The sequence below is a fragment of the Mesocricetus auratus genome, unplaced genomic scaffold (genome assembly GCF_017639785.1).
Source record: "Mesocricetus auratus isolate SY011 unplaced genomic scaffold, BCM_Maur_2.0 Super-Scaffold_4256, whole genome shotgun sequence".
In the NCBI taxonomy this organism is placed as follows: domain Eukaryota; kingdom Metazoa; phylum Chordata; class Mammalia; order Rodentia; family Cricetidae; genus Mesocricetus; species Mesocricetus auratus.
In genome coordinates, this window is record NW_024429182.1 from 55,035,364 (window position 1) to 55,059,798 (window position 24,435).

Genomic DNA, 24,435 nt, shown 5'->3' on the forward strand with positions numbered 1-24,435 from the left:
ATGGCCTCCTCCTTATCCCTAAATTAACCAATGCATTGCTCCTTCTTGGGCCCCATGAGGCCTCTCCAAGTAAGTGGAATGGGGGCATGCTGAGGGGTTCAGGCTGCAGACCCTTTTTCATCCCCACTGCCCCCATTGGCTATCTCCTCCTGCTTTATCATCTCCAGACACAAAGGGCAGGCCACTGAGAAGGCCTTGTCTACGATGGGGACTCTCCCTGCAGGCGGTGGTGGCTTGTCAGGTCGGGTCACCCAAATCGAATGTGATAGTAAGATGGGCTCTCCAAATTAGGCCAGCATTCTGAGGTCTCACTGATTGTAGCCTACACACAAAAACGCCCAAAGGGGCCACCCAGGGGTCATTAATTTGGATGGGGTCCATTGTTTCCACAAATTAGGACACCATAAGCACTGCTTGTGAAAGTCCCCATCACCATCAGAACTTCTGAGGGTCCCGCCTTCCTGCCTGAAGTCCTGCAATGGAAGACCACCCACTGAGGAGGATGTGTCCAGGTCATTCCCAGACTCAAGCACAGATGGGCACAGAGGCAAGGTTGACTCCCCGGGCTCCCCAGATTGCCTGAAGAATGTTCTGGAGAACCGAGAACATCTCTTCTCTGAGTGGAAGCCGGCGGAAATTCCTGACTATCATGGAGGGTTTGGCTCTGCATTCTCTGCACCCCATCCTAGAGATCAAGCTTCCAGCACTGACACACTGGAGACCTATGCCAGCCTTTGAGAAGCATGCCGACACCATCTCCAAACTGTCATGGGCAGAAGTCTCACATCCCAGCATCCATAAAAAAACAGAATTAGAAGACTCTGAATGCGTCTCCCCTGGGTCGGAAAGAGCAGAGCTAGTCACACCCCACTCAGAAGGGGAAAGTGGATCAGGCAGACAGCACAGGGTGAGGTTCCCTGCCCTGCCTGTAGAGGAAACATGCCATTTGGTGGCCCTGTGAGAAGCAGAAAGGTGAACTTGGTTCGGAGTGCTAGCTTAGGCGCAGGGTCCTGGAGCACAGATGTAGCTGAAGACAGCATGAGGGATGGGGTCACATGGCTCTTGTCTAGACAGTCCCTGCCAGCAGCATGACAGGTCAAACCCTGTGCATGGGTCCTGGTGCTTTCCCCGGGGAGCCTTTACCCCATGCAGGGAGCACCAGGGAGGATGGAGTCACTAGCAATGGAGTGGTCAGGTAAGCCAGGTCCCCAAGAATGATGAGAGCTGGCCCCACAGGATGCTGAGACAGGGGTGCCGGACAGCTCCCCATCGCTCAGTATATGCTGGAGAGTAGCTGCTCGGGCTCCTGGCACAGAGCACTGGTTACATCAGAAAGCTCTGTGCCCTCCCACTCCATGCCTCAGCTCTGTACGGGAGGGTGCTGGGTGGTCATGTCAGACTCGCCTTAAGCCTCAGCACTACAGGATTTCCTCTCACCAGCCTGGCTTTCCACTTAGCAGGTATGGATCTCCTGGCCTGCAATCCTGCCGGAGAGCCAACCCCTCCAGGAAGCCAGGGAGACCTGATTTCCCCCAGTTCCCACGCCACCTTCTCTGGCCTCCTAACAAACTGCCTCTGTGTCCCCGGAGCCCTGGGTGTGAATATCTCTGCTGTGAGGACAAAGCTTGCCACCCATTGTCCCTCTGGCCATGGTGCCAACACAGGATGGGCATCTGTAGAGTTCACCAACTCCTCTCTCCCTCAGGCTCAATGTGAAGTCTGACAGGGACACAGCACCTGCTGCTGGGCCAACGGCCCCTCTGACAGTTCATCTGCCCATACCCTGCTGAACAAAGTAGAGGCGCTGGCCGCTCCCAGGAGCTGGTGGGGGAGGGAAACGGGCAAATGATGAAGGTGACATGGACCCAGGCCACACAAAGAATCAGACTGGAGCCAGCAGCCAGTTCCCACCATGGCTCTGGCCTTTCTGCAGGCCTGATCCAGAGCAAGAGCATCTCAGGGCCCTGTAGCTCCCCAGGAATGGTTCCCAGGAGTCCAAACTGGCCTGGAGTGGTGCCCAGGGCTCCTGGGGGTGTGACTACAGCCTTCAGGGGCACGAAGGGCTCCAGTGAGAGTCAGTGTCATCTTCCCTTTGGCATGCTGGGAAAAGTTCCTTGAGCAGGGTTGAAGGGTTCCTCTTAGACCCTTCGTGTCTTCTTCTCAGAGCCTCTGGCTCCCAGGAGAGTAAAGACCACTGGCAGCTCTCCTCTCCCCGGCTCTTCCCACACCAAGATGAACGCGCAGGCAGGGTCTGCAACCTAAACCTGCTTCTCAGTGAAACTCTTAGACAGGGTGAGCAACGTTCATCTAGGCTCCTTCCTTGCACTGGGCTTGTTCTATAGCAGAGTCTGTGGGAGGTTAGTACGGCCAAGGTCGTCTGCAAAGAGACCTAAGGAAAGTTGAAGGAGCAACAGGTCTCCTGACTCCCAAGAGGGTCTCAGTCAGACCCCAGCCACTAGTCAGGAGAAGGGTGGGGCATCAAGGCACACCCCTCAGCAGACTCAGCAGCCTCTGGTAGCCCATATAAGTGTAGCTGGAATGGCCAAGGCTAGACCCCATCCATACCCAGTGAGGTCTCCCAAGTTCTTTAGATGGGGGTGGGAGAGGCATGGAAGGATGAAGGGGTAGGTGGTGGGTGGGCAGGTGCATGGGTGGGTAGATGGATGGATGATGAATGAATGGATGAATCAGTGGAGAGGTGGATGGACGGATGGATGGTGGGTAGGTAAATGGATGGATCAGTGGAGAGGTGGATGGACGGATGGATGGTAAACAGATGGATGGGTAGACAGGTGGAGGGATCAGTGAGTGGATGGAGGGGTGGAGGGATGGAGGGATGGACAAGAAAAAGGAAGGAAGGTTGACTGTTGCCGTTTAAGCCTCCCCCTTCCTGTAGAGACAAAGCCCATTAGAACCTTTAACTGGGAATGCGTTTGTGTAACCAGCCATTTGTTAATATATAAATACATGCATGCCACCTGTCTGAAGGCCTGGGGTCATGTTCCTTTGTAGCTCTTACTTTCATGTCCTATAAAGAAATGTTGACTAATGCCTAACCAGTGACCATTCAAACAGATAGGAAGTGGAGCTCTGCCCTGGGACAGTGTCAGACTGCCCAGGAGCCCCTCAACCCACACACCCTAGAAAGAGCACACTGCCCTTGCTTCTCTCTGCAGCCTCCATCATGCAAAGCTCCACTGCCTGGTGGCCCCAGGAGCTTCACTAACTGTCTCAAGTCCTGGAGACCAAAAGTTCAAGACTGAAATGCAGCAGGTCACCATAGTGTTGCCATGGGTGGTTACAGCCATGAGAGCCCAGAGGCCCAGGTAGGGAAGAAATTTGTCCAAGGCTCAGTGATGCTGCTTGAGAGTGGGGGAGTCCGGTTGCTAAGTGCCCCTTGCCCCAGCACCACCTTGTCCACCTCCAGCATTTGCTCTCTGGATAAAAGAGTGGATCAAGCGATACATTCGTGGATCGTTAGATGGAGGAGTGGTCTGAGAAAGGCCTCCCAAGAGACTGACTATGGGCATTTTCATAAGCTCCTGCTAGTCCGGCATAGTGGTACACACCTGTCATGCCATCACGGGAGACTGAGACAGGAGGATAGCTACAAGTCTGAGGTGAGCCTAGTCCACATCGTAAATGTCAGGCCAGTCTGGGCTATAAAGTAAGATCCTGTGCCCAACAAAACAAAAGCCACATAATGGTGTTGGGTATGGTAATGCACATCTACAATCCCTCTGACATTTGAAAGCTTGAGGCAGGAAGATCAAGGGTTCAAGGGCATCTGCAGCTACATAGAGAGTTTGAGGCTAGCCTGGGCTAGACCTCTACTCGATAACTATAAAATAAAAGGTTTTTCTGTGGAGTAGCTTCTCAGGACATTAGGGGTGGAGTAGGGGTATTTGGGGCAGTAGGAAAGGCCCAACAACCTCTAAAAAGAGGAGGGATTCTGAGGGCTTGGACATCAGCAGCACAGGAGGGCTGGAAGGAGTGACGCAATCAGGTCCCTGCACTCTGCCTCTCCTCTGCTGGTTGGAGCTCCACCATCAGTTGCAGGCCATCTCTTCCCAGAGGCCACTGGGGCACCAGAGCTCTAGTTTGCTCCTCCATTCTGTGCGTGGAGAATTTGGTACGCAAGGTGGGACTTGAAGCTATCTACATCTGAGTCTCCCCTTGTTGGTAGACAAATGGCTTCCTGAGAAACGGGGTTACATTCAAACCCACACACATCCATGTATCTTGTCCTGACCTGAGCCTGGAGTTCCAAGTCTAGGTCCTCAAAAGCAGGCTCTTGCACACTGAATCACTTGATCCCCACAAAGCAGGGGGTGCGGTGCCCAGTCCACAGAAGACGAAACCGAAGGGGACGGGGAGACAAAAGAAAGCATGAATGGGCTGGGAACTCCCATGTTCTCTCAGTCAGGGCTAGACATGAACTGTGCTCACCTCTTTATCCTAGAGGATCCAGAAAAGGCTCCACCAAGCCCTCACCTTAGACCCCTGCCCAAGAGCAGACACTACAGAGGTGTAATGGGAGGTGGCAGGTGCTTTTGGAGAGCTCTGCAGCAGAGGTGGCCCTGCTGCACCCACAGGTTGACTGTGACTAAGTACAGATGGACCAGTACCTGAGGCTAGACCACAACATAGACCCCTCTGCCAGCCAGAATTAAACTCCAAGGCCAAAGAGAATCAAGGCAATTGAGACCAGGCCTCGAGATGTCTTCCCAGGCCATAAGATGTCTGCCACCACTCTGACTCCCAGGACCATCCAACAGGGAACAGAAAAGCTAGAGTCTGCTTTAACCCTTGCCTGAGACCTCAGCTGCATCAGGGGGTCACCAGGCAGATGGAGAGTGACACATCTCCTATAGAGGCCAGAGACCTCCTGTAAGCAGGTGGCTCTGACTGGGGGACCAAGCATCAGGCCTATCCTCTGGAGTTCCTCTCTTAGCCACACAAACAGGTAGGACATTAGTGACCATCCTACATAAGAGATGGAGAAACTGAGGCCCAGAATACACAATGCTTCTGGAGTTTGATGTTGTTTGTTTGTATGTAACAGGGTCTCAAACTCACTGGCCCTGAACTTAAGACCCTCCCGCCTTCACCTCCTGAGTTCTGGGGTTACACATACCTGTGCCTCCACATCTGCTTCATACAGCATCAAGGATCAAGCCCAGGGCTTCATGTGTGCTAAGCAAACTTTACCAACTGAGCCACATCCCTATGCCAAGATGACACAAAGCTCTCTGTTAGGAGAACTGGTTGGGAGCCCCCCTGGCCAGCTGCTATAGCAGGAACCTAGAGCACATGCATGGGGCTATCACCCTGCCCATGACTTGAGATCTGCCCCCAACACACACACCCTTGCTCTGCATAGGAGAGAGACATCATTTGCAGGGAATGGGGGCCGGGGAACACAGAACAGTCTTGGGGATCAGAAAGCTTGGGCCTCAGGAAAGAAGCTGTGATGGCTAATCTTGGTTGTCAACTTGACTACATCTGGAATTAGCAGAAACCCAAGCAGCTGGGCACACCTGTGACTTTTCTTGATACTTGAGGTAGGAAGACCCACCCTAAGCCTGAATCTTTTGAGATGGGAAGAAGCACTGTAAATCTGGGCTATGCTTCCGGGCCCTCTCGGTGGCAAGTTCATCGATCCTACTGCTGAGGCATTCCTTAGCTACTGACACAAACTACTCCTTTGGGATTCCAACGTGGACTAAAAACTGATGGCTCTCAAGGAACTCTCTGGAACCCAGAAGGGATGGCTGAGACATCCAGTGACCAGAAGTCACCCATGGACTGAACAACTACGGGATCTTTGGCCTTTCCTTCAAGAGACAGGCACTGTTGGGCGCTCAAACCACAGCCTGTAAGGCACTCTGATGAATTTCCGTGTGTGTGTGTGTGTGTGTGTGTGTGTGTGTGTGTGTGTGTGTGTGTGTGCATACATTATATCGGCTGTGATCCCAACTAATACAGATGAGAAGCCCCATTCCATGGCAGGGCTGGAGACTGCCCTACCCAGACACAGTCAGGAAGATGTGAATGTCAGTCAGCATGAGTTGCCACATTCCTGAGGTCTCCTCCTGGCCTGCTGCTCTCCTGCCCCTCCCTTGGCCAGCCTTCTTTGGGGGTCCTTTCCCCAGCCATTCCTCTGCTCTGTCACTGTTTCAGTCCAGCCCCCACTACAAGTCCCCGGTTTTCAAGTTCATTCCCAGGGGTCCTGATGGTGGTTGCTGCCTCCCGCCCTTGGGCTGGGTATTTTCGGGCATCCCCTAAATGAAAACATCAGAAGAATGCTGGAAGCCCAGCGAGGTCCCCAAGGCTTGGGTGCGGTACTTGGAGCTGGCAGTGAGGAGGACCAGGCAGGAAGGAAAGCTCAGAGCAGGGGGAGGGAGTCCCTAGGAGCCAGCTGCAGCCAACAGGAACTGTGGGCAGACACAGGACAGACCAAGGCAACAGGGGCCTCGGGTGCATCTCTGCGGTTCCTGGGCCTAAGGATGTCAGGCTGAACCCTCTCCGTACACCCTCCCCCTCCCTGCATTCCCTTCCTTGCCTGTGAAGCAGGAGCTGAATCCACAAGGCCCATTCAAGGGCACCAGGCTCAATCCCAGCCTAGAACCTTCGGAGGGGCCACATAGTGTGCATGGTGCTGGCCCCAGTGGGCTCCTGGAGACCCTGACATCCATCAGGCATGTCACAGGGCCTTGCTGTGGCTGATTTCTTTTGAGTGTGACCTTTCCAGAACCTCCCAGGGGCATCTTGCTGGAGGCCTTGCACCTGAGAAATTGAGGGTTCCCATCCCTACCCTGCTGTGACAGCCTGGCTGGTGGCCAGCTCTGCCTCTGTGTCCCTTATTTTTAAAGGTCTCTATGAGGATCATAACAGAGTCTTTCTTTGCCTTAGAGACCACTGCTCTGTAGGGGAGGAAACTGAAGCATGGTGTGGAGGTCTGTTCCCACTCTATGGATCTAGTGACTGAGGCCCCTATGCCACCTGTCTGTCACTCACATCAGGAGCATCTTGGTACATATGAATCTCTAAGGCAACAGAGACCTCCCTCCTGGATGGTTTTGCCAAGGACTTAGCAGGCTCCCAGGGCAGGGCTTGGCACATCTCAAGCCTTAGAGAGAGAAATGATTACTCAGCAGCCTTGGTTGCAGGGGTAGGGCCGGCCAAGACTCCCAGTGGCTCTTCAGGCTATAGCAGTCTGGGCCAGGAAGTTGTCCAGGGCCACCTCAAGCCACCACACATCCCTCACCCACAGTAGTTTCTCTGAGTCCCTGAGGTGGGGATCACACCCACAGCCTCTCCTGGGGCAACAGGAGGGCACAGAGAAAGAACCTTTGTCCTGCTCTGGGGAAGGTCCTGGGTAGCTTCTGGGCCCCTGGGCCATATGGGCAGAAGTTTCTAAAGAGCCAGCGGGTGACCCACATAATGGCTCCTTGTGCTGCCTGTTGGGGCTGTCACCATGCTCAGCTGTCAAGGGTATTATGCTTGTGATGCATAGCAAAAGGAATGCCATGATAGGCTACCACACACACAAGGCTGCAGTCCTCAGACCCACAGGAGCAATGGGTCTCTCTGAGAACACAGGGCCTGCCCACCAACCACCAGCAAGACACAGAGACCCGAGAAACCAGGACATGAGAAACCAGAGCTACCAAGATGCCTCCATGGGGGCAGAAGGGGAGGGGCTCAGAGCGCTGCCTCTGTACAGCCCAGCTTTCCACAGCTTGATACCTAGCTGACACTCACATTCCTGCACTTGGCTGTGACACCTGAGCCCTGAGGCCACAGCTGGCTTTACACTTGTGCATGGCCAGCTATAGGGGACTATGCGACATGAAGGAAGAGGGTTCTGGGAACCTGTGGAGGTGGTCCTAGAAGCCAGCTTCGGCCTGTGTGTAACCACCAAGTGTCGTGCCCCCCAAGCTACCCCGGGCAGGAAGAGACTCAAGTAACACCTCTGTGCCCAAGTCCCCCGTCATAGACCATGCTTAAGATCTCAAAGGAACTTCAACCCCCTTTCAGAAATCATTTTCCAAAAACACAAATGAAAGCTTGAAGACTCTGTGGCTCTTCCAGGCTCTCTGAAGGCCTCCGGAGGCAGACACCTTGACCCCTTATGAGGACACTCCTCAGCCTGGACCCCCGGACCCTAATTCTAGGGAGTGAAGCAATGGTGGCTTCCATGCCCCAGTGGCCACAGGGACAGGCTTGTGAGTCCTGAAAGGAAAAAACAACTTGGGGGAGCTTTCCCACAGGCCAGGGGTATTTTTAGCTGTGTAGCCCAGCGGCCTGTTAAGAATAGCTTCAGCCAGTGGGAACGTGCTCCGCTACAGGCTGCCAGGGCTCTCAGCGCCCAACACACAGTGAGTGCTCACTCAAGGGCCAGAAAGCGTCCCCATATCACTGCTGTTCTGGGGCCCGGTCAGGGCCAGCCTCACTTCAAAATCAGAAAATCAAAATCAAGCCTAGAGTTTCTATGGCTGCTGTTGGGCTGCCTCCAGGAACATAGGCATGTCCAAGAGCCCATGGATGTGGAGGGGAGACAAAAGATGCCCTCCCAAGCAGGAGGGGCCAGAGGGAGCATGATCAGCAACGATCCCCAGGAAGCAGGGAGCCTTACTCAGTATCCTAGTGAGGCCTGGCGCTGCAGGCCTCCCATTCCAGGAAAGGTTGCTCAGCGTAGGGCAGAAAGGAGTTTGGTCTATAGCTCAGGCAGTCTTTGCCCCTCAGCCCTGCTCACTGGGATTCAGTCCAAGCCCCAAGGGAAGAGGGAAGGAACCAGACTAGCATGAGATAGACATTGTTGGGCTACCCAGAGTATATCATCTAAGGCCATCTAGTAAATCACTTTTGTAATATGCATTATTTATTGTTAGTGGGGTTCAGAGGTGAGTCCAGAATTGCGGGGCACGGTGCTCATGTGGAGGTCGGAGGACAACTTTGGGGTTGGTTCTCTCCTTCACCTTTATATGCACTCCAGAGATCAAACTTGGGTCAATTGGGTTTTGCAGCAAGCTTTTTTACCCACTGAGCCATCTTGCCAGCCCACTGCCCTGTATTGAGAGTGTCTCACTAAACCCTGAGCTCATTGATTCGGCTAGGCTGCCCGGTCAGTGAACTTCAGGGAACCTTGCTTCTGTGCCTGCTCATCCCTGCAGTGCTGGGCTCGGACTGCTGCAACCAGCTTCTTTTAAAATGTGAGTTCTGGGGCTAGGCCCTTAAAGATCTGCATCTCAGATCTTAAGTGTGCAAACAGTTCACTCACTAAATCCTCCAGCCTCCTACCTTGGTTTTTTTTTTTAATTATGTGTATCTGTGGGTGTGCGCGTGTGCACATGAGTGCAGGTGCCCTCAGAGGCCAGAAGAGGGCATCAGACACCTGGGAACTGGAGTTACAGGTGTTTGTGTGCCATTATGTAGAGCTGAGAACTGAACTAAAGCATTCTCCGGAATAACAAGTGCTCTTAACCATTGAGCCATCTCTCCAGGCCTCTACCTTGGGTTCTGAGACAGTCTCTCATGGAACCCAGAGCTCATCCTATCCAGCTAGGCAGGCTGGCCAGGGAGTTCCACGGGTCCTCCTGTCTTTGCCCCTGAGCACTGGAGTTATAGTCGGTGCCACCATACCTGGAATTTTTACATAGGTGCCGGGAATTGAACTCAGGTCCTCACAGCAAATGAGCATCTGTCCAGCCCTGGAATTCATTCTCTATCATCTTTTCATGCAACTATATGTCAGCCCCTTCCTTCTACCCTGTGAGCATGTCTTGTGGCACAGCCACCTGGGGGTGGAAGACAGTGAAAACCTCAGCGCTGGCCTCTGGGAGCACTGGCAGTCACAGGGAAAGGACACCTCAGAGGAGGGGTTACATGTGCAAAGGACCCAGGATTGGACTGGGGAGGAGGTCCAGATGGTAGGGAAGGGGGACCAGGTGCAGGGGCTGGGAATATGGCTCCCTCAACCATCAAGAATGAAGGGGACAAAAATAAGGAGCCAGATCTTCCCCTGGGGTCTCAATGGGGGAACTGTACCAACTACACCTTGACCTTAATCTAAAGAAACCTTGGCAAACATCTAACTTCCACATTCATGAGGGAAGAAATGTGGAGTGTCTCCCTCTGTAGCTTAAGCTGGCCTTGAACTCCTGATGCTCTGGCCTCAGCTTCCTGCAAGCTGGCAAGACAGGGGGTGCCCGCCACAGCTTGACCTAAGGATCTAGTCTATCACATTCTGTGAATTTGGTACCAAATCCACTATCACACTAAACTTTCTTATGTACTATCCTTTTGCCCCTCCCTTCCCTTGCACCCAGACAAGCACCCGCATTTTTCTGACCTGTGAGGGCTCAAAGTTTCCAGAACATCTGAAGGTCTCTTGTGGACTTTTTCCTTTTCACAGTCTGCGTTTTAGGTCCCTCCTGTCTTCCCAGATAGTTAGGTTCCTTGTTCACATTGAATCCTATTCTATTTATCAGATAGGCCAAAACACAGACACACACACACACACACACACACACACACACACACACACACACACACCACACCTATCACTGGAGGACACCAGGCTTGTCTCGAGGTCCTGGTGATAATGATCAAACCAACCTGGACTTGCTTAGAACATTCAAGAAACACTGTGATTTGTTTGGGGTTCTTGAAGCTGCTTAAGGTCCAGGGTGGGTATGCAACCCTGAAAAATGAGCCATGTGGCTGTTCAGCAGAAGGGACTCAGGATATCCCAGGAGCCCTTCTAGGACAGTCTCATTGCAAGGTCCAAACACAGACAGTATGTGACAAGCAGTCCTTCTCTGGGGAGAAGACCGAAGACTCCCCCGGCCCAGAACTCTGGCTTATGCTGAGTCCCTCAAGGACAGCCCCTTTGGCCCCTATGTGTGGCCAGCACAGAACACGTCCTGGCAGCAGCTGAGAAATGGGGAACAAAAGGGAAATGAGGACCACCCGCCTGTCCCCTTTTCACCTCTGCACTCTCAGAGCTCCAAAAAGAGCAGCGCCCCTTGGCCACCTCCTCAGCCACCATTGTCCCTCTCACCTCACTCCTGCCGGGGAGAAACAGAGCCACCTGGGGGCATGTGGGTGGCTGCCTGGCCACTGGGGATAGGTTCCAGGGTCCTTATCAGGGCTCATCTGGTCAGGCAAGCAAACAGGAAGCAGTGGACAAGATCTTCCCCTTCCTCCATTGTCATCCTCAGATTGTTCCCCACACAGACTCCATCCGGCAGCCTCATCAAGAAGCCTGGGAGGTGTGGCAGCCCCGCCCTGACTCCTTCAAGCCTGGCTGTCTTGCAGCAGTGGGGGCCCAGCTCCAGACCATGCAGCTGTCAGATGCACAAGAAGATGGCAACCCCAACCTCAGCTTTCCCAAGCTCAGGAGAACAGGGAGCCAACCCTGTGTGCACAGGGGCCCTCAGCCTGCAGGGACACAGAACAGTCCTGGCAGAGTGCCCCCCCCCCCGGTGACCCTCAGCAAGTGGGGTGAGTTCAGAGCTAAATCTCCACAGTCCTCTACATCTTGGCTTTCTGGGAGCCTGGTGATTGAAGGCTAGGGGACACAATCATCTGCTGAGATTATGTCATGTCAGGGAGCAGCTGGGATCCCCTCCTCCAGCATGAAACACAGAATGCTGCCACCTCCACAGACATGGAGAAGGGTGGCCTGGCTCATGGCATGTCTGTGGCATGTGTGCAATGTTCTCATGCCTGTGAGGGAATGGCTACTGCTGCTGGAAGTGATGGCTAGCTTGGGGGCCTACAGAGGCTTCCCCCACAGCCCAGACCAAAGGGGAGACATGCTCGATTAACCGTGCCCACTGAACCCTTAACTACACACACGGGTGCCTGGGGATAAACACACACAGGCTGCTCAGGGTTCTCCCACACCCTGGAAATAACCTCAGTCTTGTTCCCTGTGGCATTGACTGGGACCAGCTGGGTCTGTGTGCCTTTCCGACACACCAAGGTGTCTCTGTCCATCTGAAAATACCAGATGCTTGCAAAGCCCTATGCACAGTGCCACCACCAGGTACCTTCCCTGGGTCTCCAGAGGACCTAAAGCTACCTACTGTGAGCACCTAGATAGGTCCTACTGACCCGGCCCCCTTCTGTCCATGGAGGAAGTTGAGGCAGGAAGAATGTGGGCTCAAGCCCCAGACTCAGCATCTCTGACCTCAGTGTCAGCACCAGCCTGTGTTTACGTGCCTCTGCAAAAGATGGGGCATTGAGGGAAGGAAGTGGAGGAAAATCCAGGCATTACTAGAATCTGGCTTCAAGTGACAGATGAGCCAGCTCAAATTGCCCAGGGCCCAGAGAACACACCTCACCAAGGCTTCAGGCATAGCTGGCTTCGGAACTCCCTGTTTCTCTCCTCTCCTCTGAGAGGATCATTCCCATGAACCCCGGCCCCCTCCCTCTTCCCCTTAGGTCCAAACAGCCAGGGCCCTCTCATTCCCAAGAGCTTGAGTCTTAGTACTTGCTCATACTTCCTGGCTCCTGTTGGGATGGCTGGTGGCAAGCATCCACTTCTAAGCATAGAGGTTCAGCAAGCTCCTTCAGGGAAATTGGGGTGCTGTGGCCAGAAGAAGCTTTGATATGTGTCGAACAAGCCAACATTGTGGATGTTCACAACTGCATGCATGTCTAAAGGGAAGGTGGCTCAGCAATGGAACATTCTAGAATGATGGTGAGCAGACAATGAAGAGTGCAAAACAAGGGGCACTGTATTTCCAATTCAAAATTAACAACCTTAAATGGGACAGTGCAACCTCAAAAGAAGGTTGTGTGGGATTTAAATGAGTCGGGTGTGGACTCTCAGCAGTGGTATGATGCGATGCCAGCTGAGAGCCCATACAGTGCTGTGAGTGTTAGCACAAAGCCCTCAGTGACTTCAGGATGCCGACCAGGCGTCATCCCTTCCAAGCAGGTCCGCAGCCCTGAGGAGTACCAGATTAGCAGGAAACTGCCCCGGGACAGATGCCCATCCGCAGCTGAGGCATGGCATGCCATCAGTCTGCAGCTAGCACCATCCTGGAGGCTGGCTCAAGCTAGCTCCCTACCAGACAGGTTCCTCCAGAGTCCTGAAGGCTCAGATTCACAGGAGCCAGCTAGTGTTAGCTGGACCCTAAAGGTGGAAATAGGAAGCAAAATAGGACCAATGGGAGAAAGGGGTCAAATCTGTGGGGGAGGGGAAGGACCCTGACCCTACTGTCAGTGGCTAAAAGCTCAGAGTCAGGGCTGTGGACCTTTCTCTGCAGACACTTGTGAAAATATTTCTTAAAGTTACTAGGCCCATGCAGGCCACCTGCCACTTCAGAGAGCTTTGTATTAGGAGTTCTGCATGCTTCTAACACTGGGAGAGTAGTACTCAGTTCTGGCTCTGTCTATCCCAGACAGCTTGGGCCGGTCTGAGCAGCAGTCACATGGGCTTGTGGCTCACTCTGATGGAGTCCTATGTGTGACAAACTTCCTGAGTTCTACTCTGCTTTCAGAGTCCCTTGGTTCTGGGATGAAGGCAAAGTACAGTGGGTAAATTGTATTTGTCTGGTCTGTCTGTCTGTCCTCCGTGTATGGCCTCAGCTGGACATCAGAACCTGCCATCATTGGCCTCTTCTATCACGTCAGGATCTAGACCAAAGCCCAGACAAGGGGTTTGTAGATGCCTGTGGGACTGATGGCTTCCCTGTGAGGCTCCCAGCATAGTGCTCAGGAGCTCAGACTGAGCCTGGGACAGCTTAGTATCTAAGAGCCAGCAAAGGAGGGGGCCGCCCGGCTAAGCAGGAGCCATTGATAACACTTCCACAGTCCTTGTCCATCAGAACTAACCCAGAAAATCCCAATGCAGGGATGTAGTATGTGGGCCTCACATTGTTCCTTGAGGTAGGACATTGTGCAACATCTCTGCGCTCACAGGACACAGCTCTTCCAACTGGGTGACTGTCATTCCCTGTTCCCTGAGGTGCACGATGGGGCTGTTGATAGCTTTGGATGGCAGAAGCTGGAATGTGCCCACACGTAGTCTGGGGCCCAGGACAGCCCTAAGGTTCCAAATGTCCAGGGCCTTGATTTCAGCAGAGCACCATGTTCTCTGGATGAGTTCCTTCGGCTGCTGAGGCTCGCTGAGCACGCCAAGGCTGGGAAGCATGAGGGCCATCCTGCACAGCACAGTGGCCATGGCTAGGGTGAAGACAAGAAACTCGTTGGGGGGCAGTGCTGGACAGGATTCCCCCCCCCGATTCTGCTTCCACAATGAAGCCTATGGAGAAGGTCTACTTGGCCTGGTAGGGTGGCATTCCCCACTACCACCCACCTTGTCAACCATGATGTCGGGCAGCAATGGGGGTGCTAGTAGCCTGAGCCTTCTTCACTTTCTCTTGACTCTTATCTCCACCATTACCAATCCCAGTCCAGATTCCCTTGGAAGTGACAGCCCAGTGACCAGGGGCAGCACTCCCTGCCTTCCAAGGCCCTACTCTAGGCAGCGGCCCAAGAGTCCCAAGCTGCACACACACATGGGGCCATTTTTTGAATTCTTTGGGAGTGAGAGCAGTCAGGCATCAACAGAGCCCTGTTCACAGGGGCAGGGCTGGCAAAGAGAGAGAGCAACTCTTGTGCAGGCCCACTACATGCTACAGGATGGTGCCAGTCCACCAGGCTGGTGGCACAGCCTCAGAGCAGGGCCATTTCACAGATGAAGAGGATCCCAAACCCAGGGGCTGGAACCTGTCTCTGGATAGAGAGGAGGGCCACTGTCACAGAAGGGAGACAACAGGACAGCCATCTTTTCCCACAGAACAATGAGGTTGGGACAACTTCATTATAGGCAGGCTGCTTTGATTGTGTAGAGGCTCCCAGCTAACTGAACCTCCACACCCAGGCCTGGAGTCTCAGTCCCAAGGGTCCGTATTGGCAGTGCTAAGGCAGACACGGTAGAGGAGAGCCAGGCCCACTCTGTTCCCTCTGGGTAGCATCCTAAGGTCCTTCACCTCTGAGACACACCTTCATCAAAGAACAGAAATCCCTCACACACATGCCCTAGTGGAAAGGCAGCATCCATAGTGTGATCCTGGAGCAGTGAGTGGAAGGGTGACAGGAAAGGCTGTGGACAAGCAAGAAGGAAATGGATAGAATAGGGGAAGTTGGACTGGGGAAGCTCAGCTGGTGAAGGGCTTCCCACACAAACACAAGGACCTGAGTTTGGATCCCTAGCACCCACATGGAAAGCAGATACAGTGGTATGCACCTGCAAATCTAGTGCTGGGGAGTTGGAGGTAGGAGCCCTGGTGCTCACTGTCCAGTGAATCTAACTGAATTGGTGAGCTCCAGGTTCAGAGAGAGACCTTGTTTAAAAACTGGGGTGGAGAATGACTGAGGAAGAGACACTGTGACCACACCAATTCCTTAAAAAAAACCTTCTAATTGGGACTGGCTTAGAGTTCAGAAGTTTAAGTCCATCATTGTCATGGTGGGAAGCATGGCTGCATGCAGGTAGACATGGTGCTGGAGAAATGCTGAGAGTTCTACATCCAGATCCTCAGGCAGCAGGAAGAGAGAGTGACACTGGACCTGGCTTGAGCATCTGAAACCTCAAAGCCCACCCCCAGTGACACATGTCTTCCAACAAGGCCACATCTCCTAATAGTGCCACTCTTTATGGGTCTATGGGGGCAATTTTCATTCAAACACCACAATTGACCACCTCTGGCCTTCACACACACACACACACACACACACACACACACACACACACACACACACACAAAGGGAAGCAAAGGGGAGGCTGAATGGGTGAGCTTGGATATAAGGAAGAAGAGAGGAAATCTAGAAGGGAGGGAGGGAGGGAGAGAGGGAGGGAGGGAGGGAGGGAGGGAGGGAGGGAGGGAGGGAGGGAGGGAGGGAGGGAGGGAGAAATGTACAGGTATGAGCAGTTAAATGACTATTGGATTTGAATGGTGTGAGAGAACCCCATGCCCTACTCAGGTCATGTCCTCAGCCTGATAAATGAAGTGATTCCTGGTCACCCAGCAAAGCCAGGGCACCAGGATCTACCCAGTGAACCTCTATGCCAGGGGGTTCAGACCAATGCACATATCCATCAACCCAAAGGACACTGTTAGTGTTGACTGCCGGAGACAGCACTGAGGCAGGATGGGCCTGGTTCCCCTGCATTCCAAAATCCCCTACAATTGTGGAAAGCACCAGAATCCTGGGGAATTTTCCAGAGTGGAGTTCATTCTGCCAACAAGAAAGACCTACCATTACATCTAAGCAATCTGAGAACTGCAAAAATGTGATGACCCAACCAGCAAAGCCCATGTAGCCACCACCTCCTAGCCCTCCTAGGAGTACCACATCCAACGGGCTCCACTATACCACCCAAAGCAGCACCTGATGTCCAAGCAGCCCTCACAGGTGCCCACCCTATCAGGGCATATTAGCTGAAGATGTGTTGTGTTCGTTTATGCTGTGGAATATTTGTTTAATGATGTGTTGCATTCTTTTCTGTTGCATTTATTTAACTCTGTTAAGGCTGTGCTACTTTGCTTGTCTAAAATGCTGGGTTGTGCTAATAAAGAGCTGACTGGTCTATAGCTAGGCAGAGGGAGAAACAGGCAGGGTTGCTAGGCAGACAGAATAAATAAATAAATCTAGGCTTGTGAGGAAGAAGAACGAAGAGCAAAAAGAGGAGGAGAGGAGGCTGCCAGAGGCCATGCACCTGGCCACACAGCCAGCCACGGAGTAAGAAAGAAAGATATATAGAATAAAGAAAGGGGGAAAATGTAGTTAAAGAAAAACAGGATAATTTAAGCTAGAAACAAGCCAAACTAAGGCTGAGCATTTGTAAGTAAGAGTAAGTCTCCATGTATTTATTTGGGAGCTTGGTAGCAGGCCCCCAAAGAGTTAAAAACAAAACAAAAAAAGCAACTATACTACCCCTCATATGTTGGCAGATGCAGCCACCTGGGGTACACACTTGTACCTGCTGGAGGAATCAGCTGGGGTCAAATGGCCATGAAAGCCTCTGCACTTGTCACTAATTAGAAAACAAAGCTGACTGTATTAATTACTTTTGAAGAAAGGGCTTATTTGGGATTATGGTCCCAGAGTGGGCACAGCATGGCACCAGGAGGCAGACATGATGACTGTAACAGCTGAGCTCACATCTCAAGCTGCCAGAAGCAGAGAGAGTGAACTAGGAATGACAAGTGACTCTGAAACATCAAAGCCTGCCCTCAGTGATGCACTTCCTCCAACAAGTCCACGCCTCTTAAGCATCTCCAAACAGTCATAACTGGGGACCAAGCCTGTGTGCCACGAGCAAGTGAAATGCATCGGGCGAAAGCCTGGAGATTTAAATGAAAGACAAGATGTCTGACCATTTGTGCTGAGAGAGAGAGAGAGAGAGAGAGAGAGAGAGAGAGAGAGAGAGAGAGAGAGAGAGTGTTTACTGCAAAGAGGGAGCAGCCTTATATACAGACTTACAGCACAGTGGAAAAACCCCAGGTGTAAGAGTTTGTGTTTTCACAATTAGAGGTTGATAGGGCAAGACTGGGGCTGTAAGCCAGGACTATGCACCTGTGGTTATTGGCTGGCAAGCAACTCACAGAGACCCTATGGGGGCTGGGGCCCAACACAAGTATTCAAATACCAGAGCCTATGAGGGACAATAATCATTCAAACCAGCACATGGATATCATTCATAGGTTAATTCCCTGGGGACATCTAAGAAAGACAGTCAAAACAATTGTTTAAGCAATACCGACATCAGTAAGTGGCTTTTAAAGACAAGGGTCTGCCACCTGCCCCCACCACCAGGTTAGAATGCAGCATGGGTGAAGTAGAACCTTCAGACACAGTGAGAAGTGTGCCCACTTGTCTCTGCCCACTGTCTCTGAGGCCATCTCGGTCTCATCAATCCATCCATTATGTTAACTATCATGCTGCATACCACGCATGGACAGCACACTGCATTTTCAACTCTTCTGTGGTCTCCTATTATTCTCTGAGGGTCTTTTCCACCCCACCCACCAGGGCAGTCGCTCTCCATATCTTCTGCCTTCATGTGTTTGTTCTTGCAGGCTCCATAGCGGAAGCTAAAACAATTGGGTATGTCTTCTGGTCCTTTGTTTCTGGATTCTGAGGAAATCTTTCTCCTGCCTCTGATTTGTCATAAGAATGCATGTGTGTGCATGTATAAATGCACATGCAAACATGTGGCCTGCATGCATTGCAGTTTTAAATGCCAATTGGTCACAACCTAGCATCATCTGAGAAGAAAGTCACAATGAGGAATTATCTAGGTCAAGTTTGTATATGGGCATGTCTACAAGGGATTGCCTTGGATGTTGGTTATTATGAGAAAACTCAGCCCATTTGTGGGTGGCACCATTCCCTAGACACAGAGTCTAGAACTGTATAAGACAGGAGGAAACTAGATAGAAGCAGGTATCACAACTGCATTTCTTCTGCTCTTGGCTGTGGGTGTCATATGACCAGATGTCTCAGTTCCTACCTCAGTGACTTTACTTCTATGATGGGACTATAACCTGGAAGTGTGGGTACAATAACCCCTTCCTACCCTGAGTTGCTTTTTCCAGAGTATTTTGTCACAGCAGCAGAAATGAAACTAGGATATGACATTTGGTTCTTGTGTTTCAAATCCTCTTTCTTTTGCTGACTTCATTTGCACAGGAATTCATTTCTGTGCCTGATGCTTTCACTGTCTGGGATCCCTGGTGCCCGATCAGCACGGGGCTAAGACAGCCTGTCCCTCCTGCCTCAGGTCACCAAGCCCTCTGTGGTGGTGTTAGGCAAGGAGCTAGGCCAGTCATCCTTCCTCCGTGATGCTCTCTTCCCAGCCCTCTTTCTCCCTCTGACTTGATGGAGCAAATGTCCTGTTGGTTGATGCCAATGAGAGTAACATGCTGGGGGCAGACATCCTTCAGCTGTGTCCCTGTACTGGGAAGGTCTGAGAGGTACAATGGCCTCCCTATTCACAAGGACTTTCTGGCTGTGGTCACCCCTCTTTAAATATGGCTCCAAAAGTCGTAGTGGAATCTGAAGGCCCCAAATCTAGGCCTATTGATCCCCCACATCAAGATGCCCATTATCTATAAGGACTCCGTGGTTGGCATAACTCATAGTCCTGATTCTAGAACATTCCAGTCCACCCTCCAAGCTTCACTGCCTCCTTGGAATCAAAGGCTGAGCTGGCCTACTTATACCCAAACCAGCAGGAGTCCCGGCAATTAGGCATCAGCTCACCTGGCTTCACTGTACCTCAGCTTCCTGAGCTACAAAAGGGTGCTTCCTGATCTACCTCAGGAGGCTGCTATGTGAACAAAGCCCTTATTCCAGGCACGAGGTGGGATTGGTGGAATCCAGCTTTGATCAAATCTCCCATGCTGGTCCAAGCAGAGTGAGGCTCAAGTATTTAGTTAAGATCGCCTTTCAGGTCTGGATAAATTGCTCGGTGATTAAGAGCACTGGCTGTTCTTCCAGAGGACCCAGGTTCAATTCCCAGCAACCATATGACAGCTCACAACAGTCTGTAATTCCAAGATATGAAACCCTCACACAGACATACATGCAGGCAAAACACCAATGCACACAAAGTTTTTTTTTTTAAAAAAAAGAGCTCTTTCTTTCTCTAGAAGAAGAAGACAATGCTTGGAACTCGTGCAGTTGCTTTGTTGCCGTGAGGTGATCCATCCTGGTGACAGAGCCAACAAAAACCGGCCAGCAGCGTAAGAAGGCTGCTAGACCTTGCAGACAGAGCCCTGAAACCCATCTGCCACAGGCTGTCCAACTGAGAGCCACTTGGAGTTGGTGGTTCTGTCTACTATAACTGATTAGAGCTCACCACACACACACACACACACACACACACACACACACAGAGAGAGAGAGAGAGACAGAGAGAGACAGAGACAGAGAGAGACAGAGAGAGAGAGACAGAGAGAGAGAGGCTTGGTACCTTTCAGTGAGCCCTCGAGCCACTGTCCCAAGCTCTGACTTTGGAAGCCCTTCTATTTCTCATCATCCATACTATTGACTCCCAGGTGATTTACCAAAGCTGAACCTAGGAAGGACTGGAACTCATTTGGAGCCACTGGCATGATGGTTAATATAGACTGTCAAACTGTCAGTCTAGAGTCAACCAAGAGGCACACCTCTGGGCATATCTGTGAAGACAAAGCTAGACTGGGTTAACTGAAGTAAGAGGGGGCACCATACCACGGGCTGGGGTCCCAGATGGAATGAAAAGGGGAGAGCAAACTGAGCACCAGCGCATCACTCTGCTTCCTGACTTTGGATGGAGGTGGCCAGCTGCCTCATTCTCCTGCCACCCTGCCTCTGCGCCATGATGGACTGCACCATCAGACTGAGCCAAGACAAATCTTTCCTTCAGTAAGTTGCTTTTGTCAGGTGATTTGTTATAGCAGCAAGAAGAGCAACTAACATACTCAGCTTGTCTGCACCAAGGCCAGGACTTGAACAGAGGACATCTTGACTCTAGGCCATGTAGCATTCCTGAACAAGCACTCAGCAGCCACCAGCCATCTGGGCAGACCCAACTCTCTGCTAAATTGATACTTTGCAAAACGCACATGTTTCCAATTTCAGAGTGGGACTGGAACTTTGAAGCCCAGGCAGCCTTTCCCTGATGTGGTGAGGATGAGAAAGGGAAGGGAAAGGATCTTTTAAAATGCGCCACAGAGACCCAGGGGCACCCACAGGCTGGAAGCAGATCAGAAAGCAGCCTCTCTCCTGAGGCTGCAGCAGCCCATGGCCTACTTGAAAGTAGCTTGTATCAAATTCTCTTTGTTTTTCTGTCTTCTTGGGGCCTCCCTAATGGGATGATGTTGGAGCTGAAAAGAAAAGTGACTGGGTAAACGAAGTGAGCTAGCTGCCATGGTACACAAGTCTGGGATCTCAGCTCTGGGGAAGTAGAGGCAGGCGGATGGAAAGCTGAAGTCATCCCAGCCACATGGTGAGTTTGAGGACAGCCTGGGCTACCTGAGATCCAGTCTCCAAAACAAACTAGCAAATAAACAAACCAACCAAAGGTGATCTTCCTCTCATGGGCAGGACTGGAGCCTGAGAACCTCTCCTTGTAGGCTAGAAGGCTATTGGTGAGAGGCCCCCACCCACCTCCACTGCCTCCCAGACACCTAGGAGGTACCATCCTGGGCTCTGCCCGCACCCTCTTTCTTTCTTGTTGGATATGGCTTCTAGAACCATATGTGGCAACAGAGATAAAAAGTGAAAACACAGCAATGGGGTTAAAACAAGTCACAGATGGCAAGGGACAGAACCAAGGCCACAAGTTTGTCTGAGTACAAAGATGGACAGGGCAATGGTCCCCTGATCCCCACGGAGCTTACAGTCCCATGAAGACACTGGCCTGAAATGACATCGAAAATTCCAGATGGAGAATTTTCAATCTGAAGTGTGAAAGGGGCCCCAGGGGCATGAAATTATGAACATCTTGGGAACCATCTACCAGCCAGGCAAAATGTGGGCAAGAACTAACCCTTACCTTAGCTATGGGAGGGGTGAGGAGGGAGGGACAGGGACTATCCACCTTGGACTGGAAAATGCTGGAAGAGAAGAGAGACAGTGAAGGAGCCTGACTGAGCAAGTCTTATAAAGGCTAGCAGGGAACAAAAGAAATTTCAGAAGTGAAGTGTGTTTACAAAGATGGACACAGAGGGTGAGCCACTGCCGCAAGGCATCATGGAAGTACTAGGAACCTGAAGGGGCTTCTGAGTCAGGAGGGTCACCATGCCGAGGTTAGGGGTGGGCTTGAGGATCTGAGAGCAGAGGAAAGTCCTGATGGTCAGTGTCAGCCCTATTCTTTTCCTCCAGCCACGTCCAAGCTCAAATGCAGGCAGGGGGCGGAGAGCATGGAGGACTGGCTACTGGGATAAAGAGGTAGAGAGAAGGGACAGAATGTTCTAGAAGAAGGAAGCTCAAGGAGGATCCTTGCTGCCTGCAGTACTCCAAGCATGGGCTCTTGGCTTCAACTTGTACACAGCTATAAGAGGAGAAGCCCTTGTGAATGACTTCCTTCCTTCCCTGGTCCTCACTGTCAGGGATCGAATCTGCAGTATGTCCACACATCCCCAGGAGTCCTCAGCTCACCCATCCATCACCAGAGCCTGTGCTATGGCCTTCTTTCCCCTGTTGCAATGAGGATGCCTGGAACCAGCTCTCCTACATAAACGTGCCTCCACCCACCCAGTCACGATCTCAGTCTTCTGAGAGGAGCCCAAACAGGCTGACGCCTGCATTGAGCTCTGTGGTGGCAAGGAGCAGGAGAGAGTGAGAATGGAGAGGTTAGAAAGGAAAGGCTGGAGCTTGGGGGTGTCTAGACTCCCTCAGGTCGGGAGCGACCTGCTAGGGGAATGGGGTCCAGTGTTGTAAACTGCTGTCCTTTGCAAATACTTTCTTTCCTAATGGTCAGGCCCTGTCATGCACAGCTCAGCAATGTCACTCTGTGGTGTTCAGTCGAGGAGCTGAAAATTCACATGGGCCTGGAGACCTGTCCATGCTCATCCGCTGCAGCCTGACGCAGGCATCTGAGCGGAAGCTGAAGGACACACAAATATCCTTCGAAGGGGGAGGGTGTAGAGAAAGTAGTCCTAGCAGACAGGTGCCAAACAGCGTCGGGTGGAGTTGGGGTTCGTAAGCTGTGTTGCGTACTGAAAGCAGAAGTCAATTCTGCATTCCTCCGTGGAAAACTTGTACCTTCATAAGTGTTTCCTACAGAAGGCTGCCGTGGTGGTTCTTTAAGCTACCAAAAATTGCCCAAGCTTATGTGACATCAGCTCTGTTAAGTGTTCATGATGCTGGGCCCTAAGGGAGATGAAGTCTATGTGGTCAAACTTTGTGACCTACCCTGGTCCTGCCCAAATGAGAACGTACAAAACTTCCTCTCTGACTGCACAATTCATGATGGGGTCGCAAGTGTTCGTTTCACTTACTAGAGAAGGCAGACAGAGTGGTGAGGCTTTCGCTGTACTTGGGTCAGATGGCGTAAAATTGGCTCTGATTAAAAAAGACAGGGAAAGCATGGGACACCAGTATATTGAGGTGTTCAAGTCACACAGAACCAAGATGGATTGGATGTTGAAGCACAGTGGTCCAAACAGCGCCGAAAGCGCCAATGATGGCTTTGTGAAGCTTCGGGGACACCCATTTGGATGCACAAAGGAAGAAATTGTGCAGGTCTTCTCAGGGTTGGAATTGTGTCGAACAGGATCGCATTACCTGTGGACCCGGAGGGCGAGATTACAGGGGAGGCCTTCGTTCAGTTTGCCTCACAAGAGTTAGCCGAGGAAGCTCTAGGGAAGCACCAGGAGAGAACAGGGCACGGGTATATTGAGTGTTCAAGAGCGGTCAGGAGGAAGTTAGGTCACACTCAGACCCACCTCTGAAGTTCATGTCTGCAGAGGCCTGGGCCCTATGACCGGCGGAGGTACACTGGCATTGTTTTGAGACAAGGTCTCTCTATGTAGCCCTGGCTGGACTGGAACTTACTATGTACACCAGGCTGGCCTCGAACTCACAAATATCTGCCTGTCTCTGCTTCCCAAGTGCTGGGATTAAAAGTGTACACCATCATGCCTGACTAAGACTATTTATTTTTTAAAAGAGCCAAAGAAAAGTTGTGTCCCTAGAGCCCATACCTCTGGCTTTTCTTTGGCTCTTATTAAATGCTGGGATGCCTGGATCCTCTGTGTCTCCCTCTCTCCCTTTGTCCTCTCCCCAGAGCCCTTGCAGCTCCAGAGGCCCAAGGTGAGAATATGGAATGGTCAGGCTAGCTTTTACCCTGCCAGGTACCCCACACAAACCCATGCAGGGCTGGGGAGCTGATGGTAGCTGCCAAGCTGGTTTTGGCTACTCTCTGGCGTGTGGCTGCTGCCTCAATTCAGATCCCCAGATGGTGACTGCTAAAATGGACCCCAGTCCGTGGTGTGACATGAGCCTCCATTCTGCCAGGTACACGAGCTCCGTAAAAGAGCCCCTATGGCACATGACCTGCACAGGTGTCTGTAGGCTGGGATGAAAGGGATAAAGCCTCCCTTTCATGAACCTATCTGGGATGGAATCATTCCCCTGGGCCTGAAGCCACTGCCCTGGTTCCGACATTCAAAGGCAAGTTATCAGAGACCTGACCCAAGGGACATGCAGATCAGTTATGGGCCAAGGGCCTGGCTTTGTGCAAGCTTATCAGAGATTTGAGTTACCTGTGGGAGCAGGGCACCATGGGGCCGTTCTCCTGGCTGTTGGCCTACCTATCTACTTCGGTGGGGCTGGGTTTCCATGAAGGAGGCCCAGGGACCACCAGGAGGTGGGGTGTGGGTAGGAGAAGCTTCCTCCCCAGTTCCTTCGTTACTG

General features: G+C 52.0%; 1 pseudogene; it reads left to right on the forward strand.

Annotated features, from left to right (window-relative positions):
• Nucleotides 1-22,877: 22,877 nt before the first annotated feature.
• Nucleotides 22,878-24,435, forward strand: part of LOC101844232 — a 52,584-nt pseudogene continuing 51,026 nt past the window's right edge.